Here is a 17,170-nt window from a genome sequence, read left to right as displayed (position 1 = left end):
GATAATACTGTTGCTTTAGCAAACATTCATGTCTACAATGCTGTCAGATGGAACCCCCAAAATTGTGCCATGACGGTATAACACAACTGAGTTTGATGCCATGGCATAAAAAGCATAAACAACTCTAAGACATTATACAAGGAAGGGTCCTTTGCTCAAAAATTTTATAGGTAAAATTAGAAATTTGAACTTAACATTTGGAGACAGAGTGCTTCAGCTCCATAGCCCTAATCAGCCACTGAACGTTAGAATCCTCCCAAACTGTATGGTCTCTGTTACATGACAAATGTTCAAGAAATGTATACTGAATAAATGAATGAATGGATCCTCCAATTTTGAGAGTGCAAGAGAGTTGCAAATACCTACTTTCATTAACTTACCAGCCTTTGTAGGCTGGACCATGGATGGTGGAATCAGATTACTGGAAGTCATGATGTCACTGCTGTGTTGCTGACAGCAGGGACACACAGATCTGTCCAGCTGGTTTTCCTGTTCATTCTGCACCTCTCTGTCCAACCCCCACGCTTGGTGATTGTCTCCACCATCTCACTCCACTGCCCAAAGCTCTTCATTCCCTACGGCAATACCTGTGAATTTCAACTTCTTGTCTTGACTTTCAAGGGTTCCCACCACCTATAGTCTACGAACTTGACTTCCTACCATTCTCTTTCCCCTAACTTTATCCTTTTCTTGCTGTAGTGCTCATACCTTACCAATCCATAACCATTCAACAACCATCCCTGTCTGTGGTTTATGTCATCCAGTTCTCCAAGCCGCAGATACTCTTTGTTCCTTTCGGTCTTTTTATTAATTTTTTTTTAATTAAAAAAAAATTGGGGGGAAGGTAATAAGGTTTTTTAACTTATTTATTTTAATGGAGGTACTAAGGATTGAACCTAGGACCTCATGCATACTAAGCACATGCTCTACCACTGAGCTACACCCTCCCTTACTTTTGTCTTTTTAAATACCATTCTGTCCTTGAGATACAAAGTTACCAGCTGCCAGAGATCCAAGTATTAGTAAAATAAAGGTCCAGCTCCTTAAATTACTGTGTTCTAGTGGGAAGATCAACACGTAAACAAATAATTACAATGTAGAGAGACAAGCACAAACCTGAACATATACCGATGGCTAGGGAGTACATTTATAACCATTACGATATCTCTTTATATGTTTGAGGCAGCATTGAGTATTTATTTCATTTGTTGATTTTTATATTATATGTGTGTTCAGCTTGATTTTCAGCTTGAGGACACACATCTTGAGGACAAGAACAGTATTTAATTCTATTGTGTGTGTATATATATTTTTTAACATCATCTTCCTCTTAGTTCACAGCTGTTCTCAGGTCACTTATCCAAAATGTGCCTCAGAAGACTTTCTTTAGGGATAGTTGAAACTGTCCCCATTTTTTTAAAGACAGAAATACAAGACAAACAAAACACAAAAGGCGCACACAAACACTAGCATCCAAGGGAATGAGCCATTTCACAAATCTCCCCACTGCCCAGCACAAGAATTCTTATTGATTAATTGTAGTAATAAATTACTAAAAATTAAGATAAATTATTTTTAGATAGCATCCTTCAATATGTCCTTTTTAAAAAATTCCTTGATTTATACAATGGGAATAAGTAGGTAATTAATACAAGGAGAATACAAGTAGAAATTACTAGTATGGAAAGATATTCCAACTTTACTAATGTTAAAACTATGTGAACTAAATCAACAGGATACCATATTATACAAAGTTTCATAGGTTTAGAATAGTCTGAGTTATGTATCATATAAATTACAGTATTTTGTCAGTACATAACACTTGGATAAAAAGGCCATTTAAATTATAGGATTTATTCATTTTATATTATAAGAAATCTAGAGGCATGTAAAGCAACTCAGGAATGTTGTCAGAGAGTCATTCATTCATTTATTGCACTGGGGATTCAGCCGCGCACGAAATAATTGGTATTCTCTTGAACTTTTATTCCAATTGTGTTTGGGTTTGGAAGTAAGTGACAATTGGAAATATATGTACATACACCCACATATATACTGTATACCTATATATACACACATGTATACACACTTGTGAATGTTCAAGCATGTAGTGGTAACTAAGAAGAACAGTAAAGCTAGGTAATATGAATGGATAGGCTGAGGTTGTGAGATGACCCTGACAATTTCTATCTTTCTGTTAATACATGTTGATTAGCAATAACTCCATTCATGTTTCCAAGGTGGCTACAGCCAATATCACATGCACCTGATAGCCTTTGACACAGAAAGACTAAGAATAAAGGGGGAAAAATCTCTCTCCTTTGGAACCTTTCCGCTTTCATTGGGATGGGAGATATTTCCCAGAATGCACTCAGCCACATCTCCCTATTTCTGGCTGGGCAGCCATAGGTCACATGTCCTTCCCTAAACCAATGGCTGAGAGTGGAGAGTGAGACTATCATGACTGGCAGAAATAAAAATGATTTGTCCTCTGGAGCTGGACCAGGAGTTAACCTTCCCGCAAGGGCATTGCCCAGCTTGATACCTGAACAAAATCAGTCTTCTGCTGAAGAGAAAAGGGGAGGAAAATGGCTTTAGGGAAAGACGATAAACAGTGTCTACTGCAAGGTTAACTTAGAGAGTTTAAATTGGTTGCCATGGTCACATGATTGTTGATTGACTAGAACCCACTTTTTTGACTCAACACTTAGGGCTTTTTCAGTACTGGGCAGACTGTAAGCTCCATGCTGCTTGGCTTTGCAATATATGCACAGACCTCTAAGGCAGAGTCATAGAGTAAATGCGTGTGGAAGGGATGGGTGAATGGATAGAATACACTAAATAAAAAATACTATAATGTTTCTCTGAAATGTTAAGTATCATGTGTTTGTTTAAACACATTCTAGTTTTTCAATTCCCCTCCTAAAATGTGTCCACAGAATTGAACACTGCGAATTTCAGTTCTTTGATTATAAAACAAAGTGTTAAACCTTAGGATTTCAATGGCCTCTCCGTTTAATATGTCCCCTAAGTGCAGACATACTCTTATTTTACCCAATAAATGAATTCATATCCGTTAATCCATAGACCTCCAAGGGCCTTAATATTTATGCAAAATGCATCATTCCACTATCAGCATCGAAACATATTAAATTAAATACCTTGTTTTTCAAAGAGCTATAGCATCATAGCAGCTTGCACACCAAAACAGGCACATATATTGATGCCTAGAGAGAATACACATTTCCTCTAGCTAATCTCATTTTATACTGATTTCCTCTTGGCTTTGGGTTTGACTTTTCTCCATGTGTAGAAGATGGTCCACAACTGTGGATATTCCTTGGGCTTCAACTGGTTCCAGTCTTACCTCTACCATAAACCTGGCAAGTGGCCTTAAAGCCATGTGATCATTCACAATCTCTGTCTCTTCCCTTTAGAAAGAGACTAATTGTATCTATCTTGTTGAATTTTGGTGAAGATCCTATGTGATTTTTCTATGTAATAATAAATGTGCAGTGCCTGGCACATAGTAATCATTTATTAAGTGAAAACTGTTGTTTTTAATAATACATTGTACTTTTTATGTCTAAATTTTATTTACTCTCCACCAACTTAATCATGTCTTCCTGAATCATCTCTAAGAACTTGGAAAGCAAGACAAAGAACAAATTATTTCTTTATTTTTGTTCTGCAGATTTCTGAATGCACACCAATTAACTAACTATATGTTAATACTATATTTATAGTATTATATATGCACACACAAAAAAATACAGTGCTGGCTGTAAACTCTACATAAAGAAATGATGAATAAGCAACACTGAACCTCCAAAATCTTATGAGTTGGTGGTCCTAAAACAATACATTTTGACTTACTATGAATATGACACACTGTATGGAAAGTCCTAAGAAAATGATCATTTTTTCCGTTAAAGCTAAAACAGAAATAAATAAGCAGATAATATGAAGGATTTACTCAGTCTCCGAAGACTAAGGACTCCTTGCAGTGAGATTCAAAGAGGTCAGTCGGCATAATCCCTCATAAAATACTGGCTAGAAAACATTCAGATTTAGCCAAGATATTTGAAGTTAAGTCTGATGTGGGAATAAGAGGAAGTCCATCAATCTAGTTAAGTCTTCTCTCATTTTACGCTAGAAGAATAAAAAGTATTTTTATCAGAAGTATCCTTCAATGCTGACGTCAGTTCAGTTGCCCTCCCAAAGCTGAAGTTCAGCGCAGGGGCCCAGAAGTGTTTATTTCCCATTCAATTATCTCCAAGGAAGTTATATGAAGTATATATTTGCATTAGTCTGAAGCACCAGCCTAAGGGAAAGAAACTGAAGCCTATCTGCTTGTGAACAATGGGCTTCATTTTATGCTTTGTTCCAGTGGGCAATGGGCTTTATTCAATCACTGAAGGACAGTAACTAATTTTCCGTTCTAGTCCTCAGGGCACAATTGGTATTAAATGAAAACAGTAAACTGGCATATAGAAAGCATTCAATAAATAGTGGCTAACGCTTATCTAACCTTTGGATCAGTACTACTGAAGGAGGCTTTATTATTCTCATTCTGCAGATAATGAAATGGAGGCTCACATACATTATTTAAATTCGGCATAGAACAGACCTGGATTTGAATCACGGTTTTGCCACCTTCTAACCCAAGACCCTCGGGCAAAGTCCGTCCTTTTTCTACTACAACCTAATATGTCCATTTTCCCCTCCAAGAGACAGTCGACTTCAGTGGAGCTCGTATTTTGTGGACTTTCCACATCAATCAGCGGATCTTCACTCTGGACTGTACAGACTGGACACACATCAGCATGGGGCTCGCTGCAGATTCACTGCTGTCAAATCAGGATGCATTTTCTCGCTCTTTCATTGTTAGTGCCAAGGAAATTTAGAGCTTATTCTGCTTATGCAAAGCTTAAACTCGTGAGCTAGGGGAGCGTTCCAACTTTTCAGAAATGATTTGTCTTTTTTGATAAAATTTCATCTGATAGTTCATAAAAAAATGAGGTAAAGCTATCACTACAGGGCACCTTGGGTAGATCAGAGCCCAATTTCACAGAAACTTTCCCCTATCTTTTCAGATCATCAAGCTAAATAATGAATCTGAAGTTTCCTGATGTCTTCCCTGCCATGAAGTTTAAATTAGATGTGGTCTCCCCTGGGTACCATTCAAAAGAGCTCTAATGACAGTGTAAAAATATTGAAAAAAGCTAAACTAGATTCTTTTATTTAAATATGCATAACTATATATATATACACACTAACTTCATTGAAATGAAAAGGAAAGTGCTAGCTTCAATGTTAATATCATTCTCTCACTGCTTGACTTTCTATATAAATGCCAATAATTCTGAGGTTTTGCAAGATGGATATTTATAATTACTGCAGATTTCATTAGCTAAAAAGCCAGCATTAGAAGGTAAAAATTAGAGTTTAATGAACAATTCTTTGGAAGGATGTCATGAATTGGTATCTGGAGGATATAATCATGACTTAAAAATCAAGCAGATTAAATGAGTCCAGGAAAGGACTAGACAGAATAAAAATTAAAATAACTTCAAAGACAGGTCCATCTTGAACCACTTCCCCACCCCACCCCCAGGGAAAATAATATAGAAAGCAAAGAAGAAAAAATAAGAAACACGTGCTTTAAAAATGTAATTTGTGTTTTAATGTTTTATATTTGATGGGGAAAACTGGGTTGACAATTTTTACAGTTGTGATTTAACACAGCAAATTAAAGGCTTTGGCAGCAAATAAATAGATTCCCAGTGATTGGTGCTGAAATTCAATGGCCTGCCACTGGGCATTGTCCAAACTCTGCCTTGTCAGACTTCGTGAATCCAGCACCATCTTGGGAGAGGTTAATGACCAAGACAAATTTAGAGTACAGGTTTTCCAATGCAGCCTAAAGGAGATCTGCTGCTGCTGGCAGAAATAATCACAAGCAATACTGTTACCATAGCCAAGTGCACAGAGAGGTTCCCCTGCCCTGTCCTGTGCTTAACACTCTATACACGTGTTTATGTGAAGAGATGATTTAACAAGGAGATTTAAGAGCCAAAATGAAAGAGAACCTTGCCTCGCAGTCTTCATTTACTTCTGTTAAGCATTGCTTATTGGGTCAGGGTAGCTTCACATCAGTTTAGACCTGAAACTGCCTTTCTATTTTAAAAATAATAAATTGTTAAATATCAGAAAAAGGAAAAGAACCACCTCTATATACTTAGTGGTAACCATTAAGCATGAACACTCTACTCAAGAAGTGAACACGTATAAGAAGTTTTGAAACGACATTGAACACCTAACAAGGGTATTGTGCTTGCGACAGATTACAGTAAGTCTGTGCCACTCCCGTATGGAGTGAGAATTATAATTCAGTGGAGGTAGTGGCCCATTTTCAGCACGCACTCATGGCCATTCATAACCTCCTTCCCTTTTGCTAAAATATGTCTTCCCTTCAGTGGTCTCATTCTGAAATATCTCTATCTCCTATAGTGTGTATTTATAAATGAAGCAAGGAAAGGAGATTCTTTATGGCTCTATTTTTGATAGTTCACAATTCTGTTGTGAGGTGCTAGGAGTGAATCATTTCAAAAACGGACCGTGCTGAATTCTTTGATATATTTTTGGCTCTTATGGAAACTTCATGTTAGTTTGTTGCTGTTATTGTTTGTTTGGGTGTGTGTCTGTGTGTGTGTGTGATGATCAGGGAACAGACTAATAATGACAGCAGGGAGAAAACAACACTTTAGCAGGCACACCTTAGCCTCCATGTGTCCTTCCACATTCATCTTCCTCTAATCCTCTACAAATTCTGATTATAGAGTAACTGGGTTATTCCTTGTATTTGCTAAAATGTAGCTTTTGCTGCCATAAAATCTTTGCTTTCACTGACCCCCTAGTATTTTCATATCTGTGCACTGAAATATAACCTATTTTTCAGGATGTAGGTAAAATGCCACCATGTCTAACAAGCCATCCATTAACTACTAATAAATCCCCCTTTTAATACCAAAAAACCTTTAGAAACATCCCCTGGAGCCCCCTCCACCTCCATATATCATGATACTTTGCTAGCTACACATTTCCTCTCTTACTAACTAAAAGAACTTTGAAGACAAGGTCCACGGTTTATACACCTTCATCTCCATCATGGCTCCTTATTCAAGGCTCTGCATTTTGAACATATTCAATAAATATCACTGAATGATGTATGCCTACAGAGAAATTTAAATCCTACAGAACTTTGTCTTTAAAGATCCCATTAATAAATGATTCCTATAAATAAGAAAAACTCCTTACTTTAGTCTGTAAACCCGGGGCTGAATGCAAAAACCTTTGCAGTCAGATTACATAGGTTCAAATCTCAGTTCTGTTGCTAAGGAACTGAGAGACCTTGGGTAAGTTACTTAACTTCTCTTTTTCTTGGGTTTCTTCATCTGTGAAATGGACTTGATGATAATCAAACTGGCTACTAATACCTATTTTACAGCATCATTGGAAGGCTTAAGTATGCTCCTAGATGTCAAGTACAAAAGTTTGTCCACTGAGCATACGGTATATGCTGTATAAATATTAACTGTATTGCTGTCTCTTATCTTGATAAGAGGTTTCAAATTGTGTCCACAGGCTAAATCTGTCCTGCAATCACATTGTGTTCAGCCTGACACTGTTGTATGCACAGTAGTTTTTAGTTTGTTGCCAGCATTTAAAGGGGGATATTTTGTGTTATTCAGATTTCTGGACTTTCTTGGGAAAAAAGCTTGGCTAACACTGAGATCTTTGTTTGCTAAAGAGGAAAATCAGCTAGAAGCAAGTAGTGCCTGGCTGATTTAGATAGGACATGTGTTCTCAGGTGTTCCAGCTCCACAGTGCTTTCTGCATCCCTGACCGGGAGTCTGACTTCCTCACATCACACTTCCTCTAAGACACTCATCCAAGCTATCTAGCTCGCACTTGTTTTAAAAGACTCGGAAATTTTAAAAAATAATAAAATTTGTGAATAGATGGTTAATGATCACCTACAGCAAAATGACACAGCCATCGGATGGTAAAGTTACTATTGCAACGACTGTGACCTTGACTGTCTGTACTACCACTGGCCAGTGTTTACTGAGTGCACGTTATTTACCACATGCTGTAATAGACACGACATACATTATCGCTCTTAAGAGAAACTTCCAGAGTAGATATTATTAATTTACTTATTCTACAAGTGAGGGAATGGAGGCTCAGTGAAATACAGTTACTTGTCTGAGGTCAGTCATGGTGTCAGCAAGAAAACACAGGACTCTCTGGCCCCAAACTCAATGCTTTCCCACCTCACTGACCTAACTTCCCCTTGACAACCTTTCTAGCTTCTCTCACACACTGTTCACCCACATCCTGAGGGAGAGTGAAAGAGGATGGTTTTAGCTTTATTGTGCACATGAGGAATTAAAGCATAGGGAGACCCCCCGAAGGAAGAAAGTGGCACAGATGAGTGGCACAGTCCGACAATGCAGACACTGCTTCTCTATTAGAAGTATCATGAAAACTGACTCAGAAAAAAATCCTCGCGCTCTTTCCTATTGAATCCTCTGAAGTGAGACAAAGCCTTTAAAGATACAATTTTCCAATTGCTGATGCTCAGCTCTATTTTAGAATATATAAAGATTTCTGTTTTGAAAGCTTAACAACCCCTTTCTAATGAGGCAGAGAAAACAGTGCACTTCCATTAACATTACAAATAGGGAAGGGTATTTCAAGCAAGGGAAAAAAAATATATATATATGGAGTGTGTATATATATAGACAATGTGTGTGTAAATATATATACACACATATATATATATACAGAGAGGGGGAGGGAGGGAGAATTAAGTATCCATTATTCATTTTCATTAGGATACATAAACATTTTCACAATTTTACTAAGAATAATTAGCAATTGCTTGTTAAATTTTGTTTATAGTTTCATTGATCTGCTTGGTGCTCAAACTACTACTGTTTTGCTGGGTCATTTGAACCATAACTAGGAATTATACTTCATGATCTGCTGGAGATAGAGGATCCATTAAATTGCCCTGAAAGTCTGTCTTCTCTCCTTCTCTCTCCCTCTGGGAGAAAATAGGAAAGCAAGGACTAAATTGCCACAGTAAGCGTCTGGCGCTCTGGTAGCCAGTGCTTCGATATCAAATCGTATTTATGTTGGACTAATTAGTAATATTTTTCAAAATACAAACCTAAATGTAGGTGAGCTGAATAATGCTTAAGAGAAAAGAAACAAACAAAGAAACAACAACAATAAAAAAAATTGAAATAATTCAGGGAAATCACTCACAGACCAATTCCTCTAAATCCTAAAATAATTAAACCCAGAGGGTTCTTTGAATGTTGATGGGCATTGCACCATGGTTGTCACTAAATAGATTCACCAAAACTATTTATAAATAAACAAGCAGTTGCTTCAGAAAAAGGGCAAAATATATCCCAAAATTCTTTGCATTTGTTCTAATTTCCATGCTTACTGTGCTCCCAGCAGGAATAAGCAGGGTGGGGGTAAGCCTAAAAGAGTACCACAGAGGGCAAATCCTTGATCTCCAATTAAATTACAGCAAGAACTGATAGCCATAAGCAAAATAAACAGATGACCAAGCTCTGGGTTCCATTGGAATTAACCTTAATCTTATTCAGATTTTACCAACTCATTCTACAGTAATTGAAAATGTCACAAAAATAACGCCATCCTTACTACAGTATGTAATGAAGCAATTACTACAAATAAGGAATAATCAAGTTCAACTATCTTAGCAGTAAACTGTCACTATGCTGTTTTCAATCTGTATCTACAAAATAATTCATCATGTATATAGCACCTACTCCCTTGAATATATCAACACATCAGTTTGGCTTTCTGTCTCCTGCAAGTTTTCAATCATCTTTTTAAAAATAATTTTTTAACTATATTTGGGGGGGATTTTTTTCCGGGGGGGGGTAATTAGGCTTATTTATTATTACTATTTTTAATGGAGGTACTGGGGATTGAACCCAGGACCTTGTACATGCTACAACCCTCCCCCAACCCAATCATCTTTACATGAGCAAACAGTCACATTCTAAGGGAAGCAAACATCCTAATATATTCATGCTATTATTGTTCCTTGGAAAAGGTCCAGAGCCTCAATAAGGCAGTGATTGGAAATGCACAAAGTATTTTAATATCCTAATTATTCTGATTTAACTTCCTCTAATAGTTTAAATTGATACTGAATTTATTTAGAACCCATTAGAGGTTTTTTTTTTTTAGCAGATCATAAACACAGACTGAACTTAATCTCAAGACAGAAATTAATTATTCATGCTTCAAATTGCCAATACACTTTTCCAAAAACCTGCCACCCCCTTCTACACTCAGGCTCTGATTTTAATTCCTTTTTCGTTTTCCGAAAGTAATTACTGGCGATGTATATGTCATTCTGAGGAGCTGTGAGGCCTTCTTCTCACTGATCTGAACACAAAGCAGACACTCACAGCTACAAGGAGGGAAGCTGGTCAGTGTCATCAGCTCAGTACCACGTCACTGCCAACCATCGCCCTGAAGCTGAGCTGCAGCAGGGGCGGGGGCGGAAGGACACAAAGTTACAAGAATCATCACTCCTGCGTTAGTAACAGGAGAATCAAACATCAAATTACCTCATACACGCTACGCGACGGAAAACTCAGGGCTGTGTTTTCAGTGCACACACTGCACTTCTCTGTGAGTTAACGCTTGCCTCACCTTTTAGCCATAGTGCTGAATTCAAATGGCTGTTTTGGAGAGACGTGGGCTTTTGGCTCAAGGGAAACATTAACTCTTCAAACTTGTCAGTAACCGACTATGGCAACACAAGACTTTTTGACCCTTGTTTTTTTAAACGTGAGTAGGCTTAGATAATAGTAACAATTAATTAAAACCCTACTAATACCACAGATGGTACCAAGCATTTCCCATGTATTAATCCATTGCAATTCTCATAGAATCTTGTGAGATTAAGTTCTACTAGGACCTCCCCTTTACAAATTAAAAAAAAAAAGAAAATTCGAAAAATTTAAAAAGTGAGGCAGCTTGCCCTAAATTCTACAAAAGGTAGATAACCGAGCTAGGTTTGTTTATCCTTTAACCCTAGTGTGATTAACTGTATCCTGCTACCTCTCTGCTTCAGTATCACACATACATTTATTCATTCAACCTTTTAAAGCGGGACATCCTTGCAAAGGACCTTGGTGTATACTGGAAGCTGTGAAAAACACCGAGATGGTTAACACATGATCCCAGTGTTCAAGGAACTCTTGGGTGTAAGAAGACAGAAATACTTAGCAAATATACATTTTAATTGTAAAGAATGGAAGTGGTGATTTGGAAAACTTCCTTAAAATAAGAGACATCCAATAATGTGGGTGACACACACATCTACTATTTCTATTAATTAGAAAGAACATATACCATCTAGTTTGACCAGGAAGAATCCAGAAGACCTCTAGTCTTACTTACTTTTGTCACTAACATCCACATTGCCTGGGCAAATCTTTGACTCAACCTAGGCTTCACATCTTTGAAGAAGGGGCTACATTACCGTATCAAATTTCAAAATAAAACATACCACACACCATATAGAAAAAGAATAGAGTCCTATTCACCTGTAAGACGAGATGATCTCTAGCTTCAGCTACGTAACTCATTTCATTTCTGTCTTCTATTGTACAGCACAAGAATTACTCTTCAAAAATGACAACACTGATTTGTTTTGTGTTGCTTTTTGATGAAGAGCATCTTTTTTTGGAGGAAAGATCTAATTTTTTTTTCCTTTTTTTCTTTTCACACTGATTTTCCTTAGTCAGGGGGTCTGATCAGTGATATTACCCAGAGCCCAGGGCAGAGGAGTAAAAGTGTAGTGATTCAACAGGCTTGTCTTTCTTTTGTTCTAGTTGAAGTAGCAAATGGACAGTAACCCTGTTAACTCATCTGTCTTGATATGGAACACATCTATTTCTATGCAGCCAGTTCACAATATTCCAAACAACTACCCTTTTGTTTTCATGCCATCAAATATTTATTAAACTTAAAATCATGTAAGGCCAATGGTTAGATAGGATAAATTACAAAGTAGTTTCCTATGGGTATATTTTTTTTGGAGGGGGAATTTATTGCTACAGGAAGAGTTTTGCTATTTCTACTTTTTATAAACAAAGGGTTTATTAGTAGTGTTTATTAAAACAGTTTCTTTATAAAGTCATAATAGTTCATGAACATATCTGGTAGCTTGGAAGACAGCACTAATAAATATTACAAAAGTTAAAAAACAAAACAAAACATATCACACTTCACGTTTCATAATATAGCCTAACATAAAAAAATTTTATGAATTTTGCCATTAGCATAACATTTTCTTACTGAAATTAAATTTTATTTAAAAATATGGAATATACTCCCAAATCAGAGTAATCATGAAAATAAAACTCTGCCTCCTAAAAATAGAAAGACATAAACAATCAGATGTATGTTAGGATTGGCCCTGCCGCAGTGCACCATCAGCATGCCAATTATGTGATCCCAACAGATGTCATTTGGGCATAAATTATAAGCTTCTGAAACCATGGAGGTCTCTGCCGCTTCCACCTACTCCCCCCAGTGATTGGTCCTTCTCTTTCATTCTCATTGACTCAGATCTCAATCTTTGGTTCACTGTCAAGTCTTCCATGCAGACTTCGTTTGTCAGAGTTTGGCTGTTAATTAAAATCCCTGGAGTTGACTCCTGGCCCCAGTAATTCATAGCTGTGCGAGTTTGGGCTAGTTAGTTAAAACTTACCAAGGTGTAGCACCTTCGTCCTTAAACAGGGAAATACATAGTCCACTTTAAGAATTTAAATAAGCTAATACACGTGCTTGACACATAATAAGTGAACAAGATCTGTCAGTTAGTGTTGCAATTTGTCATAACCAGAGCCCTAATAACTCTTGCACTGTGTGGAAATTATACAACATTTTTACCCTGGGCCTCACATTTGGTTCTCAGCACTAATTTTTTCTATTTGTGATAGCTTCTCTTCTAGAAATTTTTTAGGTGAGGCTTCCTAATTCAGTTTCTAGAATAAGAATAGATGAGCTATTGATTGTATATTCTCCAGATTCTAGTAGAGTGCATTCACACAGAAGGTGGTCCATAACATTTGTTGTATAAAGTAATGAATGAACAGGTGACTTACCTGGCTCCTGGGGTGTGGCTTCTAGCTCAGCTTCCTCTGAATATTTCACTTGTTGGATCTTCTGTCACCACAAGGGTCTGATATGTGCATTGTCTCCCTGCCGGTGGGCAGCTCCTTCCCTTTTCACAGGGGTACTAGGCAGCCAGGATTCACTCTCACTCGGTCCGTGGCGGCCCATTAGGAAAGGACAACCTCAAACCAGCAATGCTGAAGGCAGTTAAGCTCCAGGGCACAGAAGCCCAACAGGAGTCTGGACTTCTGTTTGATTGACAAGAAAACACATTAAAATTTCAGGAGTTTCTCTGAGGCCAAGTGTGCTCACCAAACATTCAAGATATCCTTTCTAGAGGGAACAGAGCCGCGCCTTCTCTGGAATACAGACTCCAGCCCTGCGGTATGAGGCGAAGAGGCGTGCCATGAGAAGTATCCTGGCCTGCGAGTGGAAGCAGGAAGGACCAGAATTCCTGTTAGTCACTGTCTTCTTTGGCTCGTCAGGGACGGGGGCGATCTTTCAGCAACAAGAGGGAGGATGGTCCGGAAGAGGGAAGTATGCTCACCTCCACCATAAACGGACTTGACTTCTTCTAAATGAGTGCCAGCAAAAATACTGGTTAAAACCGGACAGCCACGGCTGCACGGTAGCAGAAAGGACCTGACGGGACACGACCAATGTCCACTGTATTATCATTAACGTTGCGGTTTAGGTTCCCCTTCCTCCCGCTCCCGTGGGCTTTTCTTTGTATATAACGGGTAAGGACATGCGCAAAGGGGCCAAACATGACTAAGCATTCCAGGGGAAGCCGTCAATCAATTAAAAGACCACCTCTAAGCGAAGATGTAAGAGAAAGGGAGACAAAAACTGCCGCTTTTTCCTCCCTTAGATCAGCCCGCCTCCCGTTCTTGTGGGTATACTTTTCCTTTCTTTTTAAATAAATCTTTAAAATGTTTCTCTACATAAGGCGCCATCTCCCGACTGCAAACTTGCCTTTCAGGTATGAAAGAACCAGGATATTTACCTTTTGGGGTAACATACTTTAGAAAAATGGAAGCCCCATTTCGGTGGTTCAAGTTCATACAATTAAGTTGACGTTATCAAAGAGTCATTTGATGTGGAGTCAGAATGCGAGGAATAAAGAAGAAGAAATTAAGTTCCATGTGACATAAATCAGCCTGTTTCAGAATAGTGCTTAACAAAAACAAAAAGCAAAAAGTTCAGTTAACTTTAACTTGATTGTTAAAAAAAGAATTTAAAAAGTTAAAACAAATTTGAGACAAACGCCGTACAACGTTGTCCTTGCAAGTTCTTGGCTAGAGCAGGTTATGAAGATAGGCTGATTTTTTTCCAAAATCTTTTATGTCTCAAAGAATGTGAATTCTAACATACTGATCTGAATTTAAGTAGTTCCTATTTAAAACCTCGACCTGAAAATCCTTCATATGAAATGCAAATTAGAAACACTCTAACAATTTCCTATAGTGACCCCAGGTCCTTTTGACAGCTATCTTTTTCCCCACCCCTCTCCGACACACACCCAGAGCCTGTAGCTGCCTCTCCCAGAGATGCTATGGGGGGAGGGGAGGAGAGGAACAGAAGGTGATGGAGGAATCTGTTTGCCATTTGTAACTATTTCCCAACAACTGCAAAAGTTTCAAGTTCCTTGGCAGCAAGCTACGCATCAAATTAAATCTGAAGGGCTAATTTGGCACAATTTTTTATTCGTAACATCAATTCTTGACATTAATTTTGACATGCCCTTTTTTTCCCAACTGGAATTGAAAAATATTACTTGGCAAAAGCAGTATTTGATGAGAAATAAGATGAAGTCCCTGTTTCTGGCTACAGGTGAGCCCTGTTCCCTGCCCCCTCCTTGGCAGGTGAGAGTTGTTTGCTTATTAGGCCTTGGAGCCGGCTCTTACTCCATCTGCCATTGACTCCGCAGAGCTGATAAATGGCACGTATTTCCTACTCATGACCTGGTTTGTAAGCTCATAAATCACCCCCAAACACCCTGAAATCCATGTGCTGGAGCCTCCTCTTGATAAACCACAGACTTTGGTACCTGGGAGAGTCAGGGGGTCAGCTTGGAGGGCTGGAGTCCATTAGGTTCACCTGTAAGTCATTCACTCATTACAACACTGGCCAGCTGGAAGGTTTACATTAGAAGTGTATGTGGGTGTGTGTCTGAGGTCCTGGCCAATGAGTTGGGGGTTGTTTGTGTTTGTAAGGAGGAGGGGGGAAAAGGAGGTGCAGAGGGTAACACAACGCTAAAATTCAGAGTCCTTAGGCTAGGGTGATAAATCATCCTAGTGTGTCTTGAAGTAGTTTCTCCCACCCACAAAATCCAAGCATTTCCGTATCACCTTGATGACTTTTGCCGCACCTGTGGTCCCCACATATTAATTAAAATTTTTACTTACATCTCCATTTCGACTCAGTATCCTTCTCAAGCCTTGCCTGGAAAAACATCATCTATGAAATTATAGAAATTTATGTTCTGCTTATATATTTTATAATGTCTATGAAAACAAACACAGACATATTAAATTTTTTAAAAGTCATCTATGTAGCATCCAAAATTGTGCATTTATCATCAGTAAATTTTATACTACACCTTGGAAACTTGCTCTAGAGGATTCGCCAGCAGTAATATTAAAGGTCAGAGGACTAGTATGAAAAACAAAATAATATATAGAGAGTAAACCCCATAATAAATTGATGCTGCTGTTTTAATAGTTAATTATCTTTTAAAGACACTTAAAATGTGGGAAAATGTCCTCTACATTTATCATTTGTGGTGATCTTCATTTATTTATGTAAATCCAGTCTCTCTGGTGTTATTCCTTCTACCTGGAGAATTCTTTAAATACTCCCCATAGTATAAATCTGCAGGCATAAAATTCTTTCAGCATTTGTTGTCTGAGGATTTCTCATCTCACCTTAATTTTTGAAGAATTTGTTTTTAGCTGGATGTTAGAACTCTAGGTTATCAGCTTTTCCTCACAAGTACTTTACAATTATGCTCCATTATCTGCTGACTTGCATAATTTATAATAAGACATCTCAAGAAATTATCATCCTTGTTCTACTTTTGATGTGTCCTTTTTCTCTGTGGTAATTCTGACCTTTGTTCTTCAGTATTTCATTTGTCTTTTGATCTCCTGGTGCTTTTACGATATTTTCCCTTTGTCATTGGTTTTTATCCATTTGATTATGATGTCCTTTGGTGTGGCTTTTAGAACCTGTGTTTTTAGTTTTCATCAAACTTGGAAAAATTTGGTCATTGTTTCTTCAAATATTTTTCTGCCCCTTGCTTTTTTTTTCCCCCTGTGGCACAAATGACATGTGTGCTGTACAACTGGTATTATTCCATAGGTCACTGGAGCAATGTTCTTCTTTCGGTTTTCTTTTTGTCTCATGTGCCATTTTGGATAAATTATTTTGCTCCTTATTCAAGTTTGATTATATTTTCTCTGCCATTTCTAATCCTTTATAATTTCATGCTGTCACAGCAAAGTTGAGAGGAAGATAAAGATTTCCCATATACCCCCTGCCCCTACACATTTAAAACCTCCCATTATCAGCCTCACCACCAAAGTGATGTTTGTTACAGGTGATGGATTCACATCAACACATCATTATTACCCAAAATCCATAGTTTATGTTACAGGTGACCTTTTGTGTTGTACAGTCTGTGGGTTTAGGTAAATGTAGAACAACATGGATCGATCATCAATATGTTATCATATATAGTATTTTCATGATCCTAAAAATCTTCTGCTCCTTGGTTTTGGCAATGATGCATAAAGCTGCTATAAACATCCCTGTGTAGGGTTTTTGTATGAACAGAAGTTTTCAACTCCTTTCAGTAAATATTAAGGAGTGTGACTGCTGGATCATGTGGTAAAACAGGTGTAGTTCTTTCAGAAAC

The 17,170-nt window shown here is 37.8% G+C and overlaps 1 long non-coding RNA gene across 1 annotated transcript in view; it reads right to left on the bottom strand.

The window, feature by feature from the left end:
• Positions 1 to 13,902, bottom strand: part of LOC116667022 — a 429,450-nt gene extending 415,548 nt beyond the window's left edge. The window contains exon 1 of the long non-coding RNA XR_004323799.1: positions 13,242 to 13,902. This is a non-coding gene — a long non-coding RNA (uncharacterized LOC116667022). The remainder of the gene's footprint in view (positions 1 to 13,241) is intronic.
• Positions 13,903 to 17,170: the final 3,268 nt, after the last annotated feature.

Source organism: Camelus ferus, chromosome 11 (assembly GCF_009834535.1).
Source record: "Camelus ferus isolate YT-003-E chromosome 11, BCGSAC_Cfer_1.0, whole genome shotgun sequence".
In the NCBI taxonomy this organism is placed as follows: Eukaryota; Metazoa; Chordata; class Mammalia; order Artiodactyla; family Camelidae; genus Camelus; species Camelus ferus.
The sequence above is the reverse complement of the archived record's forward strand: the minus strand, read 5'-3'. Positions and strand labels throughout refer to the sequence as shown.